At 35.3% G+C, this 16,841-nt stretch overlaps 1 non-coding gene across 1 annotated transcript; it reads right to left on the reverse strand.

Moving 5' to 3' along the window:
* Window positions 1-3,166: 3,166 nt before the first annotated feature.
* Trnai-uau (transfer RNA isoleucine (anticodon UAU)) lies at window positions 3,167-3,256 on the reverse strand. Its single transcript is given in 2 exon segments — window positions 3,167-3,202; window positions 3,219-3,256. It is a non-coding gene; the product is annotated as a tRNA-Ile (tRNA).
* Between the last annotated feature and the right edge of the window lie 13,585 nt (window positions 3,257-16,841).

A 16,841-nucleotide genomic window follows, 5' to 3' on the forward strand; every position in this document is an offset into this window, starting at 1 on the left:
CGAGTTAGGGACGGTAACTATACTTTGTTTTTTTCCATCTGTCCATCCGCCTGTGGTGTTTGCGCATGGTAACACTGCGTCCCGGGCTTTAAATAATATCCTATTTCGAATATTAACGGTGTAATTAGCATAGAGTAATATATTAAAACACTTTTCAGTTGCAGATGTACACCCAGATATCCTTTTATTTACCTAAAAGTTACACATAGCGTAACTATATAAAGCCCGGGACGCAGTGTTACAATGCGCGACCACCACAGGCGGATGGACAGATGGAAAAAAACAGAGTATAGAAATTTTTTGGTGTTGATCTGATTGAACCCATTTCATTTTACACTAAATGGGAGGTATTTTGATAATGCTGCTACCCTCAAAATTCATCACTTGTTTAATCTTGACCCTAAGACTCAAGTACGGAATCTTTCCAGAAGTCGAAAAACAAAAAACACAATAATTGCAGGTCAAGTTCAACCATCGAGTTTTGACGCAACTGATCGTTCACCTCTTCATACTGAATCTATCACGAATCAAGACGTTATCAGCATTGTCTGCCTCTATCACTGGCTTATCTGTTCATTCTTATCCCCTTTCAAGTACCATGAGTAATCTTGTTGTGTCAGGGCAAAGACCAGATATGGCTTTTATTTATAAAGAATCTGGGAACTTGTTGATAACAGTTCAGTGTCGACCTCTGTCACTTAAAAAAAAAAAAAAAAAAAAAAAAAAAAAAAAAAAAAATTCTTCTTTAAATCTGGCAACTTGCATTTTGATGGAGCATTTAATTTCTGTTGCGTGTAATACTATTTTTAGTTTCCTGAAAAGAAAACTATTGTGCCGCCTTTGTCTGTCCGTCACCACCTTTTCCTGTCCACCCTCAGATCTTAAACACTACCGAGGCTAGAGAGCTTCAAGTTGGTACGTTGATCATCCACCCTCCAATCCTCAAACACACCAATTTGCAGCCCTCTAACCTCAGTAGTTTTCATTTTATTTAGGGTTAAAGTTAGCCACAATCATGCTTCTGGCAAAGATATAAACCAGGCCACCACCGGGTCGTGGTTAAAGGTTTGTGGGCCGCGGCTCATTCAGCATTATCCCCAGACCACGGAAGGATAGATCTATTTTCGTTGATCTTGATTATACGCTGAAGCGGCTGTACAGAAAACTATATTGCGCCAAAGAAACTTTTTACTTGTTTCTCTTTCTTTCCTTTAGTCAGCTTATTAATCCTAATTAAGTTTTATATATATAGTTTAAAGTACTGGTCTATTTATCCCTCATATATTTTCCTTTTCAGGGGTGGCATCAGATAGTACTGTCATTAAGACTTTTATTTATTTATTTATTTTCCTTTTTTTTTGCAAAAATTTTTGGCATGAGGTTGCTAGCCATACCCGTCTTCACCAGGCGGGCAACGAACAAATTTGTACAACTATGAGGTGTACTATATTTACTTTTAAAAGAACCCGCCCATGCCACGCGCCCGAAAAATGCACGAAAACATTTTCGAAAATCTCTAATGGCAAAAAAAATTAATCTATCAAAAAAAACTTGTTACAAAACGGAAACACAGGTAAACACACAAACATTTTCGAAAGTCTCTAATGGCAAAAAAAAAAATAAATGAATAAAAAAAAATTCTACCATAAAACATTGTTACGAAACGGAAACACAGGTCAACACCTTTCTTAGAAAAATCACGATTTGATCGTGGAAAACCCCGCGAGTGATGACGTCACGAGCGAAGCGTCAGCGTGAATTTTCATTGGCTGAGGAACTACATACGTAAATGACGTCATACGTCAGTTCCCCCGACTGAGTTTTCATCAGCTGAGCAGCTTCACTAACACATCTCTCCCTTCTTGGACCCCGACGTGTTAACACACGTCTGCCAAGTGAATTAACACCTGTCTGGTTACGTCTTCATCGTCTTCCGGTTTTTTTTTTTTTTTTTTTTTTTTATTTAATTCATGCGTTTTGGATAGCATAAGCATTTACAAAAGGATGAGACTACGAGTAATAATAATGCATATGATTAGATCATTTTCCCGCAATGTTTTCATATATATATATATATATATATATATATATATATATACTATATGTATATATACCTCTACATATATCTATGTATATATATATATATATATATATATATATATGTATATGTATGATATATATATATATATATATATATATATATATATATATACTATATATGTATATACCTCTACATATAGTATATATATATATATATATATATATATATATGTATACTATATGATATATACCTCTACATATATCTATGTATATATATATACATATATACACTATATATATTATTATATATATATATATATATATATATATATAATATATATATGTTATACTATATGTATATATACCTCTACATATATCTATGTATATATATACACTATATATACATATATATATATATATATATAATATATATATGTATACTATATGTATATATACCTCTACATATCTATGATATATATATATACATATATATATATATACATATATATATATATATATATATATATATATATATATATACTATAATGATATATATACATCATATAATATGTATATATAAAAAAAATTCTCTCTTTTTTGTAAAAGAGAACAAAGTCGAGAAACCAACATTAGCTTGTTTACCAAAAGAAACAAAAAACAAGATTGACCATATGCGAATCATCGAGAAATGAGAGTAAACAAGCACTGCTTTGGGACGTCCTCAAGCACTTGAAATTATATAAAAAATTACATTAGCTTGTTTATCAAACGAACCAAAAATGTAGATTGACCGAAATCAAGCGTCGAATAGTCTACCATTACTACTGCGTACGAACGCACTGCTTTGAGATGTCCTCAAGCACTAGAGAGCACTGTCACGCTTATTATAATACAAATCACTGAGAGACAAATAACCGAGCAAAAAATCACTAAAATAATAAAATTAGCTTGTCAAAAGAAACAAAAACGAAAGCACCATATACCTTACTATTACTAAATGCAAAAGCACTGCTCTGGAATGTCCTTGCTACTGCGTACGAACGCACCGCTTTGAGATGTCCTCAAGCACTTGCGAGCACTGTCACGCTATCATTCACTAACAGACAAATAATCGATCAAAACATGATGCTCCAGGTGAGGCTCGAACTCACAACCCCGGCATAGCTCAGTCACTGTCTTATAAGTACCGTGCGCTTACCGATTGCGCCACTGGAGCTGTCGATAAAAGAGATAAAAACACACATATATATCGAAGGGCGCTATCGGGTAGTACAGCTGTCATATGCATAGTTATACATGTAAATAGATAATGTTAGCGTGTGTGTGGGTGTGTGGTGTCTGTCTACGATGAGATCTACGACATCAATGTCTCCATTTTACGTCCGTTAGAAAAACACAACTAAATTCGCATGTGTACACACATAATACACACACACACACACACATATATATATATATAAATATATATATATATATATATATATATATATATATGTATATATATATATATATATATATATATATATATATATATATATATCCACATATCGCACCATGCCACACAGCGTCTACATACTACTTAAAATCATACAGCATATGACTATTTATTCATTATATAAAATAATATATCTCGACCAATTATTTTTCATTATATTTATGCAACATAGAGCATTTAATGTTAAAAACATCTGCAGACAAACAAACTTTCTCTCTCTCTCTCCAAGTACACATCCCCATATGATATGGGCCATAAATCATCTACAAACAGGGACCCATAAATCTAAGGGCAACGTCCGTCTGAGCAAGCCTTGAGAGTATTCCATTGTTGACAAAGTACTCTCCTGAGATCGAGGCATCGTGTTCCCCAGATTAGTGGGTCTTCCGAGTCGCTTATTTCAGATGACAAACGAGACTAGAAAATAGATCTGCACTTGATTCCACGACAGTTCGAAACGTGTTAATACTGGGCTTCGTTATATTTGTACAGTACGAAAACAAATCGTTTCTTATTGGATACATATTCCCATTTTCCTGTTAAGAATGATGCTTGAATTTGTGGATGTCTGAATTGCACCTTTGTTACCCAAAACTTTCAAAGACGAGAGGAGACTAAATATATATATATTCAAAATCAATTTATGAACACTTGAAACACCGAATGGATTTCGCCTTTCAACTTGGGCCAAAACAACCGAATTATAAACAGTTTATTAGAACCCTTCTGATATCAAATCAAAAGACTACTTAAATTTATATCACTGGATTTACAGCCGTCGTCACTCGAAATTCTACTCAAGTGTTTTATAGTCGAACCGCCCCCCTCCCCCCCTCATTTTTTGGGGCAGGTTAAAATACTACTTTCAAGTAATATATCATATATTATGTAATCCTTACATGTTTTGCTGAAAGCTTTGGTTTACAATTTACATGGGACTCTGCCATTTTGTTATGTAAACTTATATTTTCATATGTTATTTATAAGCAAAAAAAAAATCGAAAATCACTACTTTGGAGTTTCTGTTGACATAGAAACCAACGAAGTTCTTAGCATGAAAAAAAAAATCTATTCTATTTTGCTCCTTGTTACCATATAGCGATTTATTCTACGAAGACTGATCTTAGGCACTTGAGAATACTGACTTTAACGAACAACTCCGACTTTGACTGTTTATAATATTGTCTCATTTTCCTTCTGTGGCTATGAAGAGAGCCTTAATACTGCACCTTCTGAAGTGTGATCTGCTTTTGAAGTACACGTGTGATATGGGAATCGAAGACTGATTAAGATGGATGAGACGTAAAATAGAGTTATCTCTCGATGGAGGATTGAATAGTATAAAATTAGAGAGGTATTCAACACGTAGAATAGTACTACAGGTAACAGTTCTGCGCGCTCGGTTTAAGGCTAAAGTCTGTATCTATAGATGATCCCACTCCCAAACACGCCCTTTTCTGTGAATAAACATGATCAAAATTGCGATTCAATAAACACAAGCCCTTGATGATGATGCTGATGATGATAATGATGACGATGACGAATGTATCACACTACTGGCGGTATGTATTAAAAGTTTGGAAAAACGAATCTGTCACTTACAACGGCCAGTTGATATTATTGATAGAGTTGATATATTCAAAGATCTTTTACCGTTACCATTAGCAGGAGCGGTGGAAGTTATTGTATCAATCTACTCGCCAAAAGTTTAAAAAGTTTGGAAAAAAGAATTGTTCACTTACAGCTGAAAGTTGCTATTGTTAATAGAACTGATATAATCAAGGATCTCGCACTGTTATCAGCACATCAGCTGGTTTGGTGTTAGTGTTTTTAATTGGACACCCAACCAACTTTATAATTCTTCATTCCAGACCACAGATGCTGGAAGGCTCATTCCAGACCACAGATGCTGGAAGGCTCATTCCAGACCACAGATGCTGGAAGGCTCATTCCAGACCACAGATGCTGGAAGGCTCATTCCAGACCACAGATGCTGGAAGGCTCATTCCAGACCACAGATGCTGGAAGGCTCATTCCAGACCACAGGTGCTGGAAGGCTCATTCCAGACCACAGATGCTGGAAGGCTCATTCCAGACCACAGATGCTGGAAGGCTCATTCCAGACCACAGTGCTGGAAGGCTCATTCCGACCACAGATGTGGAAGGCTCATTCCAGACCAGTGCTGGAAGGCTCATTCCAGCCACAGATGCGGAAGGCTCATATCCAGACCCACAGATGCTGGAAGGCTCATTCCAGACTGGGGCACAGACCACAATATGCTGGAAGGCTCATTCCAGACCACAGATGCTGGAAGGCTCATTCCAGACCACAGATGCTGGAAGGCTCATTCCAGACCACAGATGCTGGAAGGCTCATTCCAGACCACAGATGCTGGAAGGCTCATTCCAGACCACAGATCTGGAAGGCTCATTCCAGACCACAGGATGGCTGGAAGGCTCATCCATTACCACAGATGCTGGAAGGCTCATTCCAGACCACAGATGCTGGAAGGCTCATTCCAGACCACAGATGCTGGAAGGCAACCCATCAAGGTGCACATCCAAAAGCAAGCAATTAAAAAGTTTTTTACTCATATTTCGAGAATGATCCAAGAACGAACCTGCACATACCCCTTCGTACTTCTTCCAAAGGGACCTCTCTACAGTCTTCTAAACTTATCAGGTACAGAAATTCCAAGGGACCTCTACAATCCAATGAAGAAATCAGTGACAGGAGAAGTAACTAGGAAAGAGCTATGCTTTGAATTCTCAAGAGTCGCGTCACGGACGGAAACTTCCAGCTGATTCCTGGAACCTGGAAGAGTCACAAAGGTACTCAGATGCGTAGAAAAGACGACGCATGCTTCGTTTATCAATACCAACACGCAAACACAAATATCCGTCTCGTTTCGTTCTTTTTCGAAGTAAAAGACACGAAATGCAGCAGATCAGAGAGGAGGAGGAGGAGGAGGAGGAGGAGGATTCGAGTTCGAGGCACACAGGCCGTCGAGAGCTGCTGGTCGAAGTTGAAAGGATTTTGCGTTTTACAATTCATGTTGTGTCCGTATTTTACCGCGAGATCCGCTACACAAACATTTCGCCGCCGATACGATTAAACCAGTTCCCCAAACAAGTTCTTGAAAATACGAGTCTTATTCTTCCCACGTTCGGCAAACAAACAAACAAACAAACAAACGGCAGCAGCAGCAGCAACACAATTTGCACACGCCAACGACGGGGAGCAAAACCCTTCCTTTAGTTTAACTAATCCAATCCCAGATGGTAAACAGGCAGGAAGCAGGAGTTGTTGCGGGGGCTAACACACAAACAATAACAAAGCAGCTTAAAAGAGACACAAACAAAATTCCTTTGCAAACGAAAACTCAATATAAAAAGAGAGAGAGAGAGAGAGAGAGAGAGACGAAAGCGTTGCTTGCGCAAAGCCACCAACTCTATTATTTAGTCGAAATGCAATTTTGCCCGTCCTGAATTGAGTTGGCATATGGATTTCCGGCTGCCTCGACTACCCGTTTCTTTGCAGCCCAGGTAAAGCCAAAGAGCTGAATGGAATAAAATGGGCGAACGTCAGTTAAAGGTTAATCTTCTTACACGATTATTATTATTATTATTATTATTATTATTATTATTATTATTATTATTATTATTATGCACACGTATATATAGCACGCGGGGTTGGTTGGTAGGCTGAATTTTGAACAATACAGCTCACTAACCAACTCACCAATTGTACACCACCCCGCCTTCTATATTATTATTATTATTATTATTATTATTATTATTATTATTATTATTATTATTATTATTATTATTATTAATATTTTATTATTATCATTATTTGCAATGTATACATATAATGATTGAGTAGGGAAGTCTCCCTAAAGACATTTTATCAATAAACGAAATAAAAAAAAAATAAAAACATAACAAGAAGTGGAACTCATTACATATCACAGCACAAATCGGTAAACTTGTAAATAAATAAATAAATAAACAAACAAACAAATAAAAATATAAGCAAATACATTCATAAATAAACAAAGATAAATGACGTATCTTTTTGTATCATCACAGACGGGAACTCGATCCCAAAAATATGAACGCAGTGGCATAGATATAATCGGTCACCGGTCAGCGAGAAGCTATGAAATCTGGCGTTTCAACAGTAACTGATGAAGACAGATGCTCAGATAAATTAAGTACAATAAGATGGTAATGGATTGTTGGGGTGTGGATGGGTTTGGGGAGGGTGGCGTGTGTTAGAATTGCCAAGCGCTCCTTTGATTGGTTGTTCGTTTTACCCATTTCGCGTTTGGCAAGGTAGAAAATCTTCACCGAGTTATTATTTACAATAACTGGACCAAGGAAATCCAAATTTCCGTTACCATATACGCAAGTAATCAAGTGATAACAGATACATTTTCTTTCCCACCGTTATCCCTACATTAAGGGGTTGGTTGCCTGATGCGCCTTCTCCTCCTCCACTGCCTTCTATCAAAGGCATCATCCTCCACCAAACCCCTTCTCTCCAAATCTTCCTTCACTTTATCTCGCCATCTCATTCTCTGTCTCCCTCTCGATCATCTTCCTCGTCACCCATCATCCTCAACACATGTCCATACCATCTAAATCGTGGCTCTCTTATCACCTCTGCAATCTTGACTGAGCCAGTCGTCTTATTTCGTCATTTTCCAATCTCTCAAGCAGCCATATTCCCATAATCCACCTCAGCATTCTCATCTCTGTTCTCTCAAGCTTCACTTCCTCTTTTCTTCTCATGCAGTGTTGCCAATTGGTATGTGTTTACCCTCCAAACTGGGTGTAAGACTTACACAAAACCGTGGAAATAAGTGAAATTAGCGTATTTATTTGTAGTATATATACATATTAGAGCAATTTCCTCAATATTGCCCTACTATGACAACTAGAATTCATGGAAACAGTTTGTAAATACATAAGCGTATGCATGAAGCTCCGTTAAATTGGCAACGATGCTTACATGAGAACAAAGTTGATTATATATATGCAAATTACAAAAAACGAAAACCGAAATAGAATATTAATTAAGCGTCAGAAACCATCATTCTTGAAGTGATGTCAGGCCAATTTGATAAACTGAGACTGACCATCAACTTAACAAATCAGGAAGTGGACTTTCTAACTGGCTAATGGTCTGACTTGAGTTGACATCGAGATGACCTACAATGAAAATTCAAGCTCAAAGAGAGATTTCTGCAATTTCTGCAGAGTACAATTATATGAGGTTGGTTTCCCTGAACAAAATGTGCATATTAGTAGCCTGTTTAGTCAATGCCACCTGCCATAAAGCCATGTACAGAAATTAGTATCATAAAGCCATGTATAGAAATTAGTACCATAAAGCCATGTATAGAAATTAGTACCATAAAGCCATGTATAGAAATTAGTACCATAAAGCCATGTATAGAAATTAGTACCATAAAGCCAGGTATAGAAATTAGTACCATAAAGCCATGTACAGAAATTAGTACCATAAAGCCATGTATAGAAATTAATACCATAAAGCCATGTATAGAAATTAGTACCATAAAGCCAGGTATAGAAATTAGTACCATAAAGCAAGGTATAGAAATTAGTACCATAAATCAGGTATATAGAAATTAGTTCCAGGTGCCTTACATGATGATACTAGACTCCATCAAGCAGCGTTGAGTTTATGACAAAAATATCCTGCCATTTAAACTGAAATGCATATAAATGTTTCTTTATTTCATTTATTTACTTTTTTCTGCAACAACGATAACTTGTTATGACAGAAACTCCCAGTTGGTGTCCGACTATTAAACAATTTAACCACCGGGATCCATCTAAACCAAGGTTAGGACGGTACTTAACGTCCTTAGAGATCGACCCACTTTCCTATTGCCTTTTATCATGATGTGGGTGCAACTAGTGACGTAAACTACCACATAATCATGAGTGATGTGTCATCCGCCATGAGAAACATAGGAACATAGATTGTTTGGTCTATACAATTTATGCGACTAAGCCAACCACTGGGGCACTCTTGGCTTACCAGCCATTACGAAGGGGCGGGGTCGGGGGGCAGGGTTAGTAATATTTTTTTTTTATTTTCAAAAATCAGTGATTTATTTGATTTTTTATTAATTTGTTTTTTTTTTTTTTAGTTTGTTAGATGTTTTTTTTTTCAATCCTTTTTTTCCTCAAAATGTATTTTTTGACAGAATTACTATTGATTTGTCGTTTAGGTTTCCAGTTCTGCCCTAAAGTTCGTACTTGCAATTTTTTTTATATCAAAATGAATAGATGCAGCTCAGTTCTGCTTAAGTTTTTATGAATCTCCAAACCATATTTTTCAATTTGTTTGCTTTCAAAAAATAAAATCGAAAAAATAAAAATAAAAACTCATGATTTTTTAAATGGAAAAAATCAATGATTTAATCACTGGATTAATCAGTTTGATTTAATCATTGCCAACCCTGGTTGGGGGGGGGGGGGAGTAAGAGGGTATTGGAGTGGTTGAAGAGCAAGGCCGAAGAAAGGAAGCGGGAATGTAGGTAAAAAAAAAAAAAAAAAAAAAAAACACACACCATTTGCTAATGCCTACAGTGCACCACGTGATGGGCACAGCTGGCATTACTCCTCTACGGGGGACACACACAGTCTTAATTAATCATAACAGTCGGCCAATTACCGTAATTGGCATAGTGCATCCAAGCAAAAATAAAATGAATTACATCGAATTACAACAAAAATGAAATTAATTATATCCAAGTAAAATAAAAATAAAGTGAATTATGAGATGTTAAATATTTCAAACAACAATCATTTATTTACTTGGCTTTTCTTGTTTGTTCGATTCAAATGTAAAGCAGAACATCGTATATCTATTCAATTTGACTTTCCTTGAATTTCAGTTTCGTCACCAAATCTGATTATTTTTCTGAACGTTCAGAATTTGATGGGAACATTTTTTTTATCTATGTCCTGTGAAAATGGTAGCTAATGAAACACTCGTTTTTGTCAAACTTGGCTGAACCTTACGCCTTGATAATTCAAGGGAAAAAAATTGTTACGAAGAAACATACAGAAAACGATAGGTCGGACAAGCAAGTCGACAATTTAGTAATATTCAACTGAAATGAATTAAATGAGGTTATGTGAATAGGAAACTTCTATTTATTTTCCCTCAAGATTAAAAGACTCAATAAGGAATAAATCCCTAAATTTCAATTAGGTTCTGGGGAAAAATGTTAGGATTACAATCTTTAACATTGCCAAACTAATTCGCCTTGAGGCTGCCTTTATTAAAAATGACTGATTAACTTTCAAATTTGATTCCAAAAGTATCATTGTTCATTGTAATTGAAAACAAGCAAGCACGACAAGTGTTATTCATTGTTCAAATAATACAAAAACAACTAGCAAGATCTGTATTACTACAGTAAGGTAATTTATTTATTACTAATTCCTGTTTAACAATTCTTCAATAATTTAATTAATTTACAACAACCGATTTGTACACTAGCTTCTTCAATACACCAGTTCCTTGTCTGAAGTTAATTATACTTCATTTAACATGCTATTATTTTCAAGTAAGTATAGAGTACGAACTATTTCCAAATTAATTCGCCTTGAGGCTGTCTTATTTTAAAAATGAATGAGTACCAGGAACATAACTATCACAGCTAGCATGTATTAATGATTCCTGCTTTTCACTCAATATCAACACTCAGTAATTCCTAGATAACACTTTTCACTTCAGCATCTTAAAAACAACAGCTCTGAGTTTGCAGTTAATTATACTTTCTTCAGTGTCCTATTGGCCCTAAGTAACAACAGAGCGCTATACTAAACTATGGTTTTCAATCTTAATTCTATATCTCTACGGACTAAAATTATTCCTGATTCAGAAGGGCTGGAAACTCTCAGCCTCTTTCGAGAGGTCACATAGGCAGGATGTATGTTCCACCTCTCCTGGGGGATACTTTTGAAAGACGTATCCCTCAGGAGAGGTGGAACATCCCTCAAGAGAAGTGGAACATACATCCTGCCTATGTGAACTCTCACGAGAAACTTGGAGTTTCCAACCGTAGGATTGGCTTACCAACAGCCAATCAAGAGCGTCGGAAGGGACTGGCCTAGACATCAGATGCACGGTTCATGTGAATCTAATATAGGAGTAACTAACTATCCTTCCCCCACAGCCACATAAAAAATACAGAATATATAGATATACATTTCTTTTTATTTATTTATTTATTTTTAATTTACTTTGATTAATTTATGCATTCTTATTTATTTTTTTATTTATTTTTTTTATTTTTATATACTTATTTATTGTTACTTATTGACTTTTATTTATTTATTTTTAGTGATTTATTTTTCTTTATTTTGAGGGCATATCTTACAAAGAGGCTAAATGGAAACCCATTACAATTAAACGCTGAACCAGAACAAAAACACTAAAACATTAAACGAATAAAAACGGAAATACAAAAGCATTAAATTAATAAAAACGTAAATAAGATTTATTTGTAGAGGATAAAACTACAGAAAATGTGTTGATATTCATGGAAAAGTGTCAAGAATAAACAAAGTGCAGAGAATAAATAATTATTCGCACGAGAGGGGAGAGGAAAGGGCCATCCAGAAAAACTGTAAACTGGAAAGGAAAGAATGAATATCTGGAAAAAAAAAACTAAAAGAGGAATCCTTAACAAGGCAATACAGAGGAGATAAAGTACTAAACAACAGTAAAAGATAATAACCCTACCTGGTTATAGAAAAACTGGTGACAGATCATCCGCGAATATATATAGACGCACTGTATCCATTGACTGAGAAATGAGCTGTTTCGTGAAGGAAGTTAAGGAAATTATTTAAGAATGAACCTAGAGCAATAGAAAGTCAGGACAACATTATTTATGTACGGGCCGATGTAGTATCTATTTACACAAGCGTATAGAAATCAGGGGGAGGCTATCGCGATATTGAAAACTCTTCAGTCGAAGAGGAATTAGAATAAACATTCCGTATTTATGATCAACGAAATTCAACAAGAAAATAAGACGGAATGAAATCAGCGTTATGGGTTCCAAGTTCTTTTCTTTGGTGAATCATAATTTCTCAAGTAACTTTATCTTAAAAACGTGTCTTTAATAGAAAATGACAGTTATATATTGATAAAAAAAAAGGCGGTTTACAATGTATTGATAATAATAAATCATCGTGAAGTATTATTCGACTCAAATGTATCATGCATTTAGCAGTTAATAGAAAGTGACTGTAATATACTGATCAATGAAGACGGCGTACAATCTAATGATAACAATAAATCATCCCACAGAAGCTATTAGACTCAGTATATCATAAATATAGCAATACAGATAATCGAACACGTCTATCAAAATCTACAGAACATGCAGCAGTTCATCCCTAGGAGAGAGAGAGAGAGAGAGAGAGAGAGTTAAGCAAGACACTCCCCCCCGCATTATGAAGTCAACAAACCGTCTCTATAACAGAAGTGATTGTACTAGAATGTAAACACAAGGCTTCTAACATTTTAACCAACCCTCCAAATAAGGTCAAGATGGCGGAGCGTCATATACTGTGTATAGCCGGGTTTGGGGAGTGAATAGTTAAGCGATTATTCCATGGACGCACGTTCGGAATGTGGAGGCGCCGCGTGCATGACATCGCTAACGTTAAAAGAAAGAAAAAAAAATCTGTTGATAAACAGTCGTTTAAGAAGGAGGGTTAATACTCGTGAATGCACGATGACGTCACCAAAGACTAGAGATATTTCAACATTAGGACTTTCTTTCCCGCTCATTTATGAGGGACCCCAACTGCGTTCTTAACTTGGGGGGCGCGCCCCCTCCTCGTCAGCAATTTCCAGGGGAGGCGAGAGCCCTGGGGAAAAAAATTCTCTAATTATATTCATTAATCTCTTAATAGGAATGAGAAACTGATATTCAGGAGTTTATGAAAAAAATGCAGAAGTATCGCCTTATAACATATACTTTCCTAGAGTCTACTACTCTAGTTAGGCTCGTTGGGGTGACCAAGTTTTGTAATTATTGACCTCCCTTCCTATCCTTCGAAACCCGTTCTCTTTCTCATTTTTTCCCCTTTAAATCTGGGAGGGAATTTGACTCATAGATGCAAGGGGGGCGTGAAAGAAAGAAAGGCTAAGAACCAGTGTCTGAGTGATAAATCGGTTCATCAACGTTGATAATAATGAGAAATTTCATAATGATAATGAAATATCACACTCTTATGAAGCAAATATCTGGGCAAAAATTCTGATTAGACGAAACTGCAACAGATAATGCCATGGTCAAATTATAACATGTAGTACACCAATTAACACATCAATCTTTTGAGAAAAGGGTTGGTGTTACTAATGTGTCACTGATCAATACGAAACTCTTCGGGTTAATCGTACTGCTGGTCATTTCAAAAGAGAATGATAGAGGGCGCTACATTTAGACCGAACGTAACTCCACTAACTCTTCATAACAATATGTTAATGTCTTGCCTACTTACAAGGTAAGTTTTCTATATTCATACAATCTCTATAGAAAGATATATTGCAGAGGAAGATTAAAATAAGCCAGGCCACTAAGATGTATAACTTCCTACTGCTAATCACCCAAATGGCTAGACTAAGAGGCCTCAAAGGGCTTTGAGGTATAACAAAATGGTGCTTAATGATTCACCATTCACCCTTTACCCTTTAGAGGGGTAAAAACAGAAGGTTCAGCAAATATTGGTATTCACTTACAGTTAGGTGGACTGGTAGGCGGTAGAGGTCTAACGGTGATCCACAGATTTGACAATCGCCAGTCGAGCAACGCCCCACTACACACGCAATATATGTGTATGTATATACATAAATACATACATATGTATATTTATGTATATATATATATATATATATATATAACTATATATCGGATTCAATCTATTCCGGGATAGCTTACATCCAAGGCCTATTGGTTTATATATAATGATAATGATACACAGTCTACTTACACTCTTCGGCTTTTCAGGGTAAACACAAGTAAACACATTTTTTTTTTTTTTTTTTTTTTTTTTTTTTTTTTTTTTTTTTTTTTGCTGTCTATCACAGTCCTCCAATTCGACTGGGTGGTATTTATAGTGTGGGGTTCCGGGTTGCATCCTGCCTCCTTAGGAGTCCATCACTCTTCTTACTATGTGTGCCGTTTCTAGGATCACACTCTTCTCTGCATGAGTCCTGGAGCTACTTCAGCCTCTAGTTTTTCTAGATTCCTTTTCAGGGATTTTGGGATCGTGCCTAGTGCTCCTATGATTATGGGTACGATTTCCACTGCCTATCCCATATCCTTCTTATTTCTATTTTCAGATCTTGATACTTATCCAATTTTTCCCTCTCTTTCTCTTCAACTCTGGTGTCCCATGGTATTGCGACATCAATGAGTGATACTTTCTTCTTGACCTTGTCAATCAACGTCACGTCTGGTCTGTTTGCACGTATCACCCTATCCGTTCTGATACCATAGTCCCAGAGGATCTTTGCCTGATCGTTTTCTATCACTCCTTCAGGTTGGTGCTCGTACCACTTATTACTGCAAGGTAGCTGTTTCTTGCACAGGCTCCAGTGGAGGGCTTTTGCTACTGAATCATGCCTTATTATTATTATTATTATTTTTATTATTATTTATTATTATTATTATTATTTAGTATTATTATTATTATTTTATTATTCATTATTATTATTATTATTATTATTATTATTTATTATTCTAATAAAACTAATTTCTGTAACCCAGTTCTGCTCAAATATGACTCAAGTGGATTATTGTCAATATTCTGTATCTTTAGGTTAAATAATCTATATCTCTCTCTCTCGCTCTCTCTCTCTCCTCTCTCTCTCTCTCTTCTCTCGTCTCTCTCTCATTTAAAAAAAAAAGAAAATAGCGCTTCCACCTCCCATAATCTCCCTTAACGAAAAATAATGTAACAAAAGTTATACATCTGCATAGCTAGCTGCTTTAAGCCGATTACATCTAATGTTTTTCTTCAGTTTATGTAAGCAAATTACATTTCTTTTATGCAATTTATTTACTCGGTTCTGCAATCTTTCTTTCCTGCACTTAAACATTCTAATTGTTTACATCATTCCTGTATTTTATTCTGCATTATAATTTTTTTCTTCACTCTCAATCTACGAGAAATATAATCTAAAAGTGCATCGCAATTCTTTAGAAATTTACCAGCTAATTACTGAACTTGAAATTATCGGACAATGAGTGCTGCAGATAATTCTTTACCGAATAATTATTCACAAAATGTTAATTCCACTTCTTAAACGGATGATATTTATATTTTGTATTATTATTATTCTTGACGCTTACGCTTATCCCCGCAAATACTAAAAAGATTAATCTGAGCTGAAAATTTGTCTTTTGTAGAATGTTGAATATAATTTGCAAATCCTCATGATATTTCTATGATATACGGTTTCATGTTATCATTATCAATAATAATAATAATAATAATAATAATAATAATAATAATAATAATAATAATAACAACGATAATAATAATAAATAATAACAATAATAATAACGATAATAATAATAATAATAATAATAATAATAATAATAATAATAATAATAATAATAATAATAATAACTGATAAGTATCAAGACCTCAAAACAGAAATAGCAAGGATATGGGATATGCCAGTGGAAATTGTACCCTTAATCATAGGGACACTAAGCACGATCCCAAGATCTCTGAAAAGGAACCTGAAAAAAAAGGATGCCGAAGTAGCTCCAGGACTCATGCAGAAGAGTGTGCTCCCAGATACAGCGCCACAGAGTAAGAAAAGTGATGGACTCCTAAGGAGGCAGGATGCAACCTGGAATACCACACTATAAAAACCACCCAGTCGAATAGGATGACTGATAGAAACAAATAAATAATAATAATAATAATAATAATAATAATAATAATAATAATAAAGGTTTAATTTTATATCTGATGAATACACTATCTCAGAAATAAAATTACACCGTGACTTGCAACTGCTTTCCTATCGGCGAGTTACCCTGAAAAATCACTTATTAGAAAGAAAAGACAAAACTATATAAATTGAATGCAGCTGATGCAGCCATAATGATAATGATAATAATAACAATAATAATAACAAAAAAAAAAGTATTATACATCTAAATCATACCATTATTACCTTTAAAAGCATTTTCATTTTCATTCGCTTCTTAATTTCCAAAGA

This window comes from Macrobrachium nipponense, chromosome 6 (assembly GCF_015104395.2).
Source record: "Macrobrachium nipponense isolate FS-2020 chromosome 6, ASM1510439v2, whole genome shotgun sequence".
Classification (NCBI taxonomy): domain Eukaryota; kingdom Metazoa; phylum Arthropoda; class Malacostraca; order Decapoda; family Palaemonidae; genus Macrobrachium; species Macrobrachium nipponense.